Source organism: Andrographis paniculata, unplaced genomic scaffold (assembly GCF_009805555.1).
Source record: "Andrographis paniculata isolate CXL003 unplaced genomic scaffold, ASM980555v1 Contig98END, whole genome shotgun sequence".
In the NCBI taxonomy this organism is placed as follows: Eukaryota; Viridiplantae; Streptophyta; class Magnoliopsida; order Lamiales; family Acanthaceae; genus Andrographis; species Andrographis paniculata.
The window spans coordinates 7,625-20,698 of record NW_026137637.1 but is presented as its reverse complement, the minus strand read 5'-3'; positions in this window follow the sequence as shown (position 1 = coordinate 20,698).

Sequence of the window (13,074 nt, the reverse complement as noted above, 5' to 3'; positions counted from 1 at the left end):
ATAATATAAATTTAAGTAAGTATATAATTCAAATAATAATTAATGTTAAAATTATTTAATTTTTTATATAAATATAATACTATTATTTTTTTTATAAGAGGATATAAATGTAAAAATTAAAATTTTTAGAATGGGATTTAAAAGTAATAGGATATCCCCATTAAAAAAAATCCCTTATTTGTAGGATTTTAGATACCATTTTCAAATCCCATCATTGTAAATTCCACGTTATTTTTCTTAACTAAACATGATTTCATAGGATTTTAAAATCTAAATCCAATGGAATCCCATCAAATTCTTGAACCAACAGCTCTTAGATAGCCAGTAATTCAAAAATAATATTAACTAGTTATATAGCTGATTGATTCTATTTTGAAACTAACAGTTTTCTTTGAGTAAATAAATATTGTTCAAATAACCATGTAATTTTCATACAGCTGTGTTGTAACTTAATGGGCTGTTTGTTTCAAGGATTTGATAGGATTTCATGGGATTTGGATTTTAAAATCCCATGAAATCCATATTTGGTTTAAAAAAAGATATTGGAATTTAAAATGATGGGATTTATAAACATGGTCCAAAATCCTACAAACGAGGGATTTAAAAGTATGTATAAAAAATATATTATATATTATAAATATATTTATATAAAACTAAATTAAATAATTTTAAAATTAATTTTTATTTGAATTATATATTAAATTAAATTAATATTATTTTTTATGGTACAATATTTTTTAAATAAATTAATAAATTCATTGTTTTAAATTGTTATTTATTATAAATTTTATTTAAATTATTAAATTATCAGGATGACAATAAGTCGGATTCAACCGGAATTGAGATCCGTCCCGAATATATATATTGTTAAACTTTAGATCAAATTGGATCTGATTATACCAGATCCAACCGAAACTATACCCAATAAAACCCGATGGATCTAACAAATCCAATTCTTTTTATGATTCTTAAATTTTAATTTAAAATTACACGTGTACTGATCCGATATATATATTATTTATGTTTTTATGAAAAAAATATTATAATAAAATAATAAATAAATTAAACTTAAAAAAGTATTTTTAATATAATTAGATTGTTAGAAATTATTTTTTCATATGTATAGTCGATATATTATTAATATTATAAATTGAGTCTAGGTGCGGGTATGGTCCGCTTAGACCCTAGACCCGATTCGGACCCGATTAGAATACCCATAATATGACCCGGATTAAGATCTAATACTCAAATAATTGGACTCAACTTCAAATAAATAGGTCGGGTTCGAGTCGGGTTTCGAGTTTACGATAACCTATTGTAATCCCTATAAAATTATTAATACATTTTCAATTCATATATATATATATTATAAATTAGATATTTAATTTATCAAAATAAATAAAATTCACAGGGGGACAATTATGTCATTTAGAATATGAAAAATCAAAATCATTCCACTCGTATAAAAAACAATCAAGACGTGAGAAATATAAATCCCACATAATTTTACCAACAAAACGTATGATAGGATTCCAAATCCTAAATATAATAAATCTCATCCCATATAAATCTTGCTGTGAAATCTCAATCCCACAAAAAAAGTCCATGAACCAAACAACCCCCAAGAGAAATTTATTACACTAGATTGATATCTTTCCATTATGTTTAGTTGAGAAAAGAAAAATGCTTAAAGGTTCGTTATATTATTCAAAGTTGTTGAGACCTTTTTCCAAAGTCTATATCCTGTTTCAGATTCTACACACACAAATATAGCATATCTGAACTGGTGCCAGTGTGGGTGCATGGGATTGGGTTAAAGAATATATCTGCAATCATCTCCTTGATGATCTTAGATTTAGCAACACCACCAAGGCTATCGCCAAATCTGTAACAAAAATGCGTTGCTCTGACACACTCCAATACGGCATCGATGAAATGCTGTGGATGGTAGAAATCTCCATCTTGTGCTTCTTGGTTTAATCTTTCCATGCCTCATCTATCAACTACCATATCTTCTCTTCTGCCTCTTTCCTAGAAACTCCAGCTTCCGTCATGTAGCATTCGACTGATTTTGGCACATCTCCCCTCTCCATCTCCACCTGCAATACAATAATTAGGTAAACACAGGAAATGAAATTGATTGTACTTTCTAGTCGAGTCCTGTCCTATGGCTGTGGGGGTGGGGGTGGGGGTGCCATGGCGTGGTGTGTATATTCATAGTGATTGCTACTGTAGCTACTCACAAATATATCTCTAATACTGCCCTCTTAAGTGGTATGACTGTATGTATGTATTTATGGTGTAGAGATCATAATAACTACCGGGGAAGTGCTGATGTCGTTTATAATCCGGACGAGGACTGCACACCGGTTGACTAGATCACAGTTGACTAGATCACGGTAATTGAAATAGGCATCGGCGGTCTCCTTGTCCAATGGATTCATAATTGGAAAATAAGCATGGGACATGGCTATAGGAGCTTCAGATGAGGTGACACCGTTGTTGATATAGTTTTCCATGGATGGTGTGTGACCACTGTGGTACCATTCTGCCTCTTTGAGGTATGCCCCCACCAGCTCCGACCACGGAGCACTCTCATATGCATATATACACACTTATTGATCTATATGTATTTACATATAGATATATATATTATATGTGTGTATGGTTTATTGGAAAACAGTGGGAATTAGTTCAGTTAGTTACCACTCTCCTAAAATATGGAATGGCATTGAATCCCTATTTCTTGAGAATATCGTAAGAAGTGTCGATGATAAGTTTGTTTACTGCTATGTAGGCGATTTGCATAAAATCCAGAAGATGGTTAATTGAGTCCAAGTCCCACCTTTATGCATCAAATTGTTATACAAAGTTAGTTCAGATATATATACATACATAGATATGAACCCTAGAGCCATTCCCTCTAGTTTACTACACCAGCATTATTTATTAAGCAATTAAAATACATATCTCTCTCGGTTCTCTCATTGAATCAGAATCTTAGGAAATATAGATATGTGGAATATATATATATAGGTATATAATTTTGTAATTCTTCAGGCAGAGTTGGTGGCTCTTTTGGAAGGATTGAGAAAAGTGAAAGAGGCTACACAGACACACACTACACAAATTAAACACCAAAAAGCATGATGAAGGAGCAACAATCACAGACTGACTTAAAGGGAATCTATGTTGTGTTGTGTTTGACTTATCTTATGTTCTTGGGAATTGAGATTTACAAAGAGACACAAAGCTAAATGACAAATCCTCTAATATTAATTGGGCTGAAGCTCCACAAAAATATATATGTATATATATATGTATGCATCCAAAAGCCCATTTTCTTGTGACAACTTATTTCCATTGTAATAGGCGAATTCTTGTGATCTGAACTTTAGGGGTTTATAGAAAAGAAATAATCTTTGGAAAGACCTATATCTTTGAAAAGGGTGGATAAGGTTTGTTGTTATTGTTGATCATTAACAGAGGTTGGGTAAGATATATCTCATATATATTTGACTTGTTTGCTCCAATTCCTTATTGATTTGATTTGATTTGAGCAGTAGTTTTTTTATGGTAAGTAAATGCATGATTTCTCTTAATTTATATATAATGCTGGATGGAATGTTTGTTTATATATTGAGTGCACAGAGGCATTGTTAAAACATGTTGAAGAAGGAAGTTTGGTGTTAAAACATAAATGGTTGTTATGCCAAAGAGACTTACATAAATGGTTGTTATACCACTTTGGCATAATCAGGGCTCCTAATTCCTTACCACTTTAAAACATTGTTTTCTTTAAACATGCTTTGATATGTTCTTGCTTAGATTGGTGATGGATTCACAGAGATGGATGAAAATTGGTGGAGATTTTGAAAAGTTGTTAAGGTTTTATAGGGGCATTTCTTCTGATGGTATTTGAAATTTGTTGTTAAGACTTTAATCTGTATGGCGGCATCTATCTTAGAAACCTGGACAAGCTTTTCCAGCATGTCATTATTTTCATATTTTTCTAAACAATCTGCACTGTTGGTAACTTCAACAGTTTTTATTTAACTATCGTTTGCTCTTACAATTGTCTTACGGGCAACTGAATCTTACTTTTGTTTGTTTGGATTTTGGACACCATGTATTGGTGCTTTGTGTTTGGATGTTCTTTGGTCAATCATAACTTGGTCAATCATAACACTGTGGTTGTAAAGGTTTGATTCGCACTATTTATTTATATACCTGTCTGTTTTTATTGATTATAAATTCCTCACTTGCTAAGTTGCTATTCAAATGATGATTAATAGTACTGTTTTAATTACAGTGGCTGCATTAGGCAATGGCTACCACCCTATGATGAAGAAGGAAGTTTGGTGTTAAACAAACAACATCAGGTCTTGCAGCATCTATAGTGTTGCTAACCAAAACAAACTTGGTTAGTTCTCAGGGTTTCTATTTATTTATGCTTAAATAATTTATGTCCTAATCAATCATTATAATTTGGTGTAATTAATGTTTGAGTTTGTCAAAAAGGTATTTATTAGTTGTGTTTATTAGTATTTAATTTTATTCAATTCTTAGATTCTAATATTTTAAATTTTATTTTACTATTTTAAGATGTTCCTAAAATTTGTTGTAGAAAATGAGTGGCATTCAAAGATCCTGGATGTACAATAGAATGTTTAATGGCATTCTCAATACAGAGTATGTCTCCGGAGTTGAGGGTTTTATTCAATATTGTCTCATTAACCCAGATGTCACAAAAATTAATGGGAGGATTAAATGTCCTTGTAAACGCAAGGTTTCTACCTCCAGACGACGTACAATTTCATTTGTTATCGAAGGGGTTAATACAATATTATGAGAGTTGGACTTGTCATGGTGAGCATCATGATGGTAGTGGCACATCACATGCATCAGACAACTCAACGCATGATGCACTGAATAATGCTAGAATAGGTAATTACACACAGATGGTGATGGATGTTGTGGGGTCAGAATTTGTTTCCCGAATGGATGATGAAGAGCCAAATGCAGAGGACAAAAAATTGTATGATCTTTTGAGTGCTGTAGATAAAGAATTATGGCCTGGTTGTAAGAAAGCAACCTTGCTCTCTACAGTTGCTCGGATGCTTACCATTAAGGCTGACTTCAATTTGCTTGAGAAATGGTTTGATGTGCAATGCCAACTAATGCGTGACATAATGCCAGAGGGAAATTGCTTTGTTAATAACTTTTATGAAACAAAGAAGTTGATTGAGGGATTAGGTCTCCCCATGGAGAAAATCGATTGCTGTCAATTTGGATGTATGTTGTATTGGCACGATGATGTTGGTCTATGCAATTGCAAAATATGTGGAAAGCCCCGATACAAAAAGAAGAATGGAAAATCTGTACCCATCCGTTATATGTTTTATTTTCCATTGACACCAAGGCTTAAACGGTTATATATTTCCGCTCAGACAGCTTCTTTAATGTGGTGGCATGCAATTCATCGACATGCTAGTTTGGATGATATGTGCCATCCTTGCGATTCTGCAACTTGGAAACATTTTGATACGACATATCCTTCATTTGCCTCTGAAACTAGAAATGTGAGGTTCGGACTTTGCACAGATGGGTTCCAACCATTTGGGCAATCTGGGAAACAATATTCATCGTGGCCGGTTGTGATTACTCTCTATAATCTTCCTCCGAAGATGTGTTTGAAGGACGAGTATCTATTTCTATCACTTGTTGTACCGGGTGGTGCTAATCCAAAAAAAAAAAGATGTGTATCTTCAGCCATTGATAGAGGAGTTGAAGAATCTTTGGAATATTGGTATTGAAACTTGGGATGCTTCAAGTAAAAAGAATTTTAATATGCGGGCTGCCTTGGAACCCATCTGTGCAAAGTCCGAACCTCACATTTCTAGTTTCAGAGGCAAATGAAGGATATGTCGTATCAAAATGTTTCCAAGTTGCAGAATCGCAAGGATGGCACATATCATCCAAACTAGCATGTCGATGAATTGCATGCCACCACATTAAAGAAGCTGTCTGAGCGGAATATGTGGTTTAGGGTTTAGGGTTTGGGGTTTGGGGTTTGGGGTTTGGGGTTGGGGTTTGGGGTTTGGGGTTTAGGGTTTAGGGTTTGGGGTTTAGGGTTTAGGGTTTAGGGTTTTTTTTTTTTTTTTTTTTTTTGGCTGGGCTCAAAGAGCTGCCTACGTACCCCAACGGGATCAAGCCATACGTAGTTCTGCAAGTTTCGGTACAAGTGCTGGGAATGTAAATAAAAATTGTAAGCAAATAAAAGCTAACGGAAGCGAAAGCACGGGAGGCCCGCCGCGTCAGCATGGATGAGGCCACGGGTCCTTGCAGGGATGTCCGCCGGCTCAAGGATCCGCATGTGAGGAAGGGCAACAGAGGTGTTCGCCAAGTTGTCCGCCACTTTATTGCCCTCGCGGAAGATATGAGAGATCCTCCACTCGATGCTGCGAAGCTGTAGGCGCAGGTGGTGGAGACAAGGCTGGAGAGTCCAGTGTCCCGTCGAGGAGGAGATGAGAGAGATACTGCTGGCCGAGTCCGTCTCGATCCAGAGAGGGAGGAGGCCGCGTGCAACCGCCAGGTCCACTCCAGATCGAATCGCCTGCAGTTCGGCCAAAGTGTTCGTCGTATCCAAAAGGGGGACTTGGAATGCCACAAGTGGGGCGCCGGTGGCATCCCGAATGACGCCTGCGGCTCCAGCGGCGCCTGGATTCCCGAGCGATGCCCCATCGGTATTGAGTTTGAACCATCCTGGAGACGGAGCTTCCCAACGCACCATGACCGGCGGCCGAAGAACCGGAGGTGGGAGGCGAAGGCCGAGACTAGAGGCTAAGTGCACCTCCCCAGGCTAGTGTTGACGCTGAAGGAGGCCAGCACGGCCCAAGACCTGCAAATGAGAGTGAATACGCCAAATAATCCGGTCAGATGAAATCTGGATACCTCGGTGTTTGGCGTCATTCCGTGCCGTCCAGAGAAACCAGAAGGCCAGAAGTGGGATATAAGTACGGATACTTCGCGCATAAGGGGAGGACAGACGCCAAGCAGAAACCATGAGGTGGGGCACATGTGTCCGCGGGAGTTGGATGCGAAATAGGTCGGCGAGATGGCGCCACACGCGCTGGGCAACCGCCGACGAGAGGAATAAATGCTCAATCGTCTCAGACTCCTGACAGCACTGGCAGCGAGAGACAATAGGGAGGCCCATCTTCCGTAAGGCCTCATCAACTGGTATCCGACGGCGAAATAAACGCCATAGGAAAACCGACATTGTAGGAGTAAGAAACGGCGACCACAGGCTACAAGAAAGCCAGCTCCGTGCTCCAACTGTTCGGCTCATCTCCCAAGCTGAAGTTGTAGAGAAAGTACCTGTGGTCGAGGCCTTCCAAATCGGCTGATCCACAATCTGGGGATCAGAAGGAATCGCCGTGACCTGCTGAACAAGGGTTTCTGGAAGATAAGCTCGAAGGCGCATCAAGTCCCACGTTCCGTTAACCCATATCTCTTTCACCCGTATCGGCGGAGGGCAGTCCTGGCGGTCAGAGCATAGAGGACGATCTCTACACCAAGTATCATACCAGAAGAAGCAGTCCCCACGCCCCAAATTCCAAGTGATCTGAGTCTGTGCCTCGTCTCGAACCTGGCAGAGGCGCTTCCAAACCGGGCTGTCGTAGCTTCGGCAGGGTGCAAGTCCTGGAAAGGAATTACGAAAATATTTCTGTTGAAGCGCGCGAGCCCAAAGGGAGGAGCCATCTCTGAGTCGCCACCACAGTTTAAAGGAGAAAGCCCGGACCATATCGGCAAGGCGGCGAATGCCAAGTCCACCCTCCTCCTGAGGCCGTGCAATATCCATCCAGGAGATCCAATGGCGGCGACGGTGCCCGTGATAAGAGCCCCAGAAAAAACGAGCAAATAGCTTCTCCACGGAGTGAAGTACCGTCTGGGGAGGGCAAAGTACCTGCAGGAGATAGAGGGGGAGCGAGAACAAGGTGCTCCTGATCAACTGTAATCGACCCCCGTGAGATAGAACCGATCGATCCCAACGCTGCAGATAGCGACGGAGCTTCCCAAGGAGTTCCTCATATAGAATATTACGTCGATTGCCCACAGAGAGGGGTACGCCAAGATATGTGAGGGGAAGTTAAGCCGCCCCAAAACCAGTCACCGATTGGAGCATTCGTTGTACACTCTCCGGGCACTGGCGGCTGAAAATAAGCTGGCTTTTCTGACAATTCACCTTCTGACCAGTAATCCGTGCATAAGTCGTCAGAAAGTCCGTCAGAAGGCTGATGCGATTGCCACAGGTATTTGCGAATATGAGGACATCGTCCGCATAGGCTAGGTGCGTCAGCCGGAACCGACCACGACACCGATAATACAGATCCGGAAAACGGTTGTAGAGGCGCTCCAAGCCTCGTGATAAAAGATCTGCAGCCAAGACAAAAAGGGTCGGGGACAAGGGGTCTCCCTGCCTAAGGCCTCGCGAGGAGGGGAAGAAGCCACCCAAGTCCCCATTCACAAGGATCGAGTACCAAGCATGCTCAACACAGTTCATAATCAAAGTGATGAAATGAGCCGGGAAACCGAACCTGGAAAGGGCGTGCCGCAAGAACCGCCATGACACCCGATCATATGCCTTGTTAAGGTCCAATTTCAACAGTAAATTGTGCGAGTTACCTCTCAGGTTAAGATCATGGACCATTTCCGACGCCAGCAGGATATTGTCCGCAATCGCGCGGCCTTTGACAAATCCGCTCTGATGTGGTGATAGGAGCTGCGGCAGTAAAGGGCTGAGGCGCATGGTAAGAAGCTTTGTGAAGATCTTGCTACTGACATTACAGAGGCTGATAGGCCGGTAATCAGCCCATGCAAGTGGCCCCTCCTTCTTGGGGATAAGCACAAGAGTCGTCGCTGTATAGAACTTCAAGAGCGGGGTTCCCGAAAAGAATTCCAATACAGCTTCAAACACATCCTCCCGGATAATCTCCCAACATTTCTGGTAGAAGGCGGCAGAGAAGCCATCAGGGCCAGCCACACTATCCTGATCAATCGAGAAGACCACAGTACGAATCTCCGCAAGTGTAGGCGGCTTGAGCAACCGAGTGCATTCAGCCGGCGGAACCTGGGGCGGTGGGTCCGCCAAAGCATCCATTTCCGAGGTGTCGGCATCATCAGGCTGTCCCAACATCCCAGAGAAATAGGTGATGGCTGACTGTTTAATGTCTGAGTGATCAGTGAGGGTACGAGCACCATCTACCATCGAGAAAATCGTGGCACGTCGGCGTCGTTCCTTCACCATGGAGTGGAACATACGGGAGTTCCGTTCTCCCTCGACCGCCCACCGACAGGCAGCCTTTTGTTTCCAGAAAGCCTCCTCCAGGGCAATCGCATGTGTCAAAGCCGCAGCGCTACGCTGACGACGGAGGAGGTTGGCGTCAGAAGGATCCCGATCGAAATCCGCTTCGCACTCCTCCGCATCTTTTTCTGCTGCCGCAAGAACCTGAAAAACATTACCAAATACCTGTTTGTTCCACCACTTCAGAGCCTGCTTGAGGCGTCCGAGTTTCAATCGCAGGTTGAGGAGACCGGTAGTGCCCGTCGGGACAACCCAACTCTGGCGGACGTGGTCCTGAAAAGTGTGGTGTCTAATCCACATGTTTTGAAACCGGAATGCAGAGGCAAGGCGGTGCCGTTCATGCGAGAACCGGACCAAGAGCGGGGCGTGGTCCGAATGCATCCGCGGTAAGTGCCTGACTCGAGTTCTCACCGCAAAATCCTCCCAGGCAGAGCTGTAGAGAATGCGATCAAGGCGCTCCCAAACCCGCCGATTGGTCCATGTGTGCGGGGGGCCCTCAAAACCAGTATCAATGTGGTTCGCATCAAGGATGGCGGTCGAGAAATCCTGAATGGAGCGCAATTTAGGCCGACCCGGCCCCTTCCGTTCAGATATATCGGCGATGGCATTAAAGTCACCGCCAATCAGCCAGGGGGATCCCAATGACGAAACCGCGGTGTCATGTAAGAAGGACCAAAGATCGCGGCGCTGGGTGATAGAGCACCTCGCATATATGCCAGATAAAAGGAAAGGCCGGCGAATCTGTGGAGATGATACCTGCACATGAAGACACTGATCGATCTCCGAGATAGGCGCCAGTGTATAAGAATCATCAGCAAGGATCCAGATGGAATTAGCCGTGTTGGTTAGCATCTGGGAGAAACCAAACCGCCGGCAGAAGAAAGTAGTGTCCGCCAGAACCATAGGTTCAAGGATGATGAGAAGGCGGATATGATGTTGCTTACAAAGCCAATGTACTTCCCGTTGAGCTCTGGGATTACCAATTCCTCGCACATTCCAGACCAGAATATAGGTGTCTGTCATCGAGAACTAGCAGAAGGGCGACGAGAGGAACTTACTTGCTGACGAGAGATGCTGCGGGTAATCGGTCTAGAGAAGGTCGGCGGCAGAGCCTGTGGCCGGTCATCCGACACGGTCTCCAAAGATCCGCTGAGAGACGGAGGTTCAGCAGCCTGGTTCAAAACACACACCCCCTGCTCGGATGCGACTCCGTCGACAAAGCGACATTAGGGAGCGGTTCCGATGAAGTCCGCAGGAGGGGTTGGTTCGGACCAAATGCAGAGAGGAGCTCTGTCCCGGGAGGCACATCAGCAGGTAGATCACCAGAATGAAGATCAGTGGTACCTCTCGGGGAAAGAGACAGTGAGTCGATAAGGGGCGGTTGTCCATCCTTAATAAGGGGCGAGTCACCATCCGAGTCCTCGGCGAAAGTGGCATGTAGTGCAGAGTCCTCTTCCCGCTGGGTGTCCGAGGAAGGAGAAGCAGTGGCCAATAGGCATGTGTCCACTGAAAGATCACGTCGATCGCAGATAGGGAATGCAGGGGGGTCAGAGAGCAGCACTGCCTTCCCCTTATCCATGCCATGACCAGAGGGGAGTCCCCAAATTGCCAAAGACTGAGTAGGAGGAAGCGACACAGTCTCCGGAGGTACCTGCATATCATCAGCAAGCAGTGGCAAAGGCGGCGAGGGTACCTGAGTGTCCAATGGGGGCTGCGGAAGAAGACTAAGGGCTGGGGCGGTGGCAGGAGTCGCTGGAGTGGGACTCAGCCGACAGTCGTCCAGCGGGGAGGCAGGACTGTCAATCGGGGGCTCAGCTGTAGTTTGTGCAGCCAGAGGGCGGATCGGAGAGGTTTCCGAAGGCGCCAGAAAGTCCCCAAAGGTAACTCGAACACCAGAAGTAAGTAGCATCGCAGAGGCATCCCCCCGTGATTGGGCAAAGGTCACCCGAGGAGGAGCGTGGGAATGAGGAGCCTTCGCAGGGCCGCTGAGATGCTCCGGTGTGAGCTGCAGTGACTTTCCGGCCGTCTGTGATGGATTTGGGGCCACCTGTGGCTCCCCAAAGGTCACCCGCACACCAGAGCGAAGGCGTCTGGAACCATTCAACTCCGGGATGTCATCGGAAGGTCTCCCGGAAGAAGGCTGGGGGTCCCGGCGGAGGAGCCGAGAAGGAGCCTGCAAGGAGCCAGAATCATGAGTAATACCAGTAGAAGGCGTACCCCGGTTTCGATTGCGGCGCCGACGACGGCGTCGAGCGGTGGGGGGCCGGGGTTCCAAGGTATCATCAGAGGCGGGGGCTGCAGAGAGCTCAGAAGGGCCATGCACCGAGTCATGGCGGCCAGAAGGCGCAGCAGGAGGATCCTGCGCAGCTGATACGGATGTTGGTGCCTGTTTGGAAAGAGGTTTGCGCAAACAAGCCTCTGCTTTATGTCCGAGATGGCGGCAGAGTGAGCAGAAACTAGGTAGACGCTCATAGATGACCTTCTGCTCGAGCACACCAGTACCCACATCAATCTCGAAAGCATGTAGGAGGGGCTTCGACAGATCAACCTCCACACAGACTCGGGCGTGAGAGCAACGACTCTGTGTAGCCGTGGGGCCATCAACCTTCAAGGGGATCCCAATACCGGAGGCAACTGCGAAGAGCATATCTTTATGGAACATATGGAGAGGAAGTAGAGGAAATGTTACCCACACCGGGGCAAACGGAGGTTCCTCAGTAGTTTTGAAATCCGGAGTCCATTTAAGAAGTCTCATCGGAAATCCCTTGATAAACCAAGTCCCTCTGATCCATAATCGCGTATAGTCTGCCTCCGTAGTTAGGCGAATCACAACATGTCGATGATTCAAGTGCTGTAAAACAAACTTTCCTGCCAAACGAAAACTCGCAAACCCCTCGGCGAGATCTTTCCAGGAAGAGTACCCATATGAAAATTTCCCAAGAAGAATATATGGGTGTGAAGCCGTGTACCTTGCAGTTTCGGCAGCAGTGAAAGCAAGGCGCGGTTGTCCAGCAGTGTGGACCCATTGGCCAATAGGGGCCGGACGAGGCTCCGCCAGAAAGGAGAAGGGACTGTCCTCAGGAACATCGGAATTTAGTCCGGAGGTCACGGCATTGGCGAAAGACTTGTGTGAGTGGAGATGGTTATCAGCAGTGGTAAGACGTATCGAACCATCAACTTCAGGAGGCTGCCGGCGGCCGGCCGCAGCCTGAGCGGCCATGTCTGGAAAGTCCACGGCAGAACCCTAGCACCGGAAGGAGTTGGCGTCTGTCATCGGAGACGGCGGCAGAGGGTGGGGGTCTGGGGCTTCCAGGGTTAGCGAGTCGAGACAGTGCCGTCAGACCGGCGCTCGGAGCACCAGAGCGGCAGGGCAACGACGACGACAAGGACCAGGGACAGCTGTGAAGCCTGGGCACCGTTCGGGCACTGTTCCAGAAGGGTGGTCGGACGTCAGGGTCGGGCGGAGTGGCGGAGGCGTCTAGTCGGGAGGTCAAACGTCGGGGCCAGTGATAGCCGCGACACCTGGGCCCTGGTCGGGAACTGTTCTGGTGTCGGGGCACCGACTGGGGATGGTCGGGGTCGGGACACACAGTGGTGACACCAGAACGGTGGTCGGGCAGCGGGGTCGGCCGGAGAGGCAGAGGCGTGTAGTCGGGAGGTCAATCGTCAGGACCAGTGACAGCCGCAATCCCTGGGTCCCGGTCGGG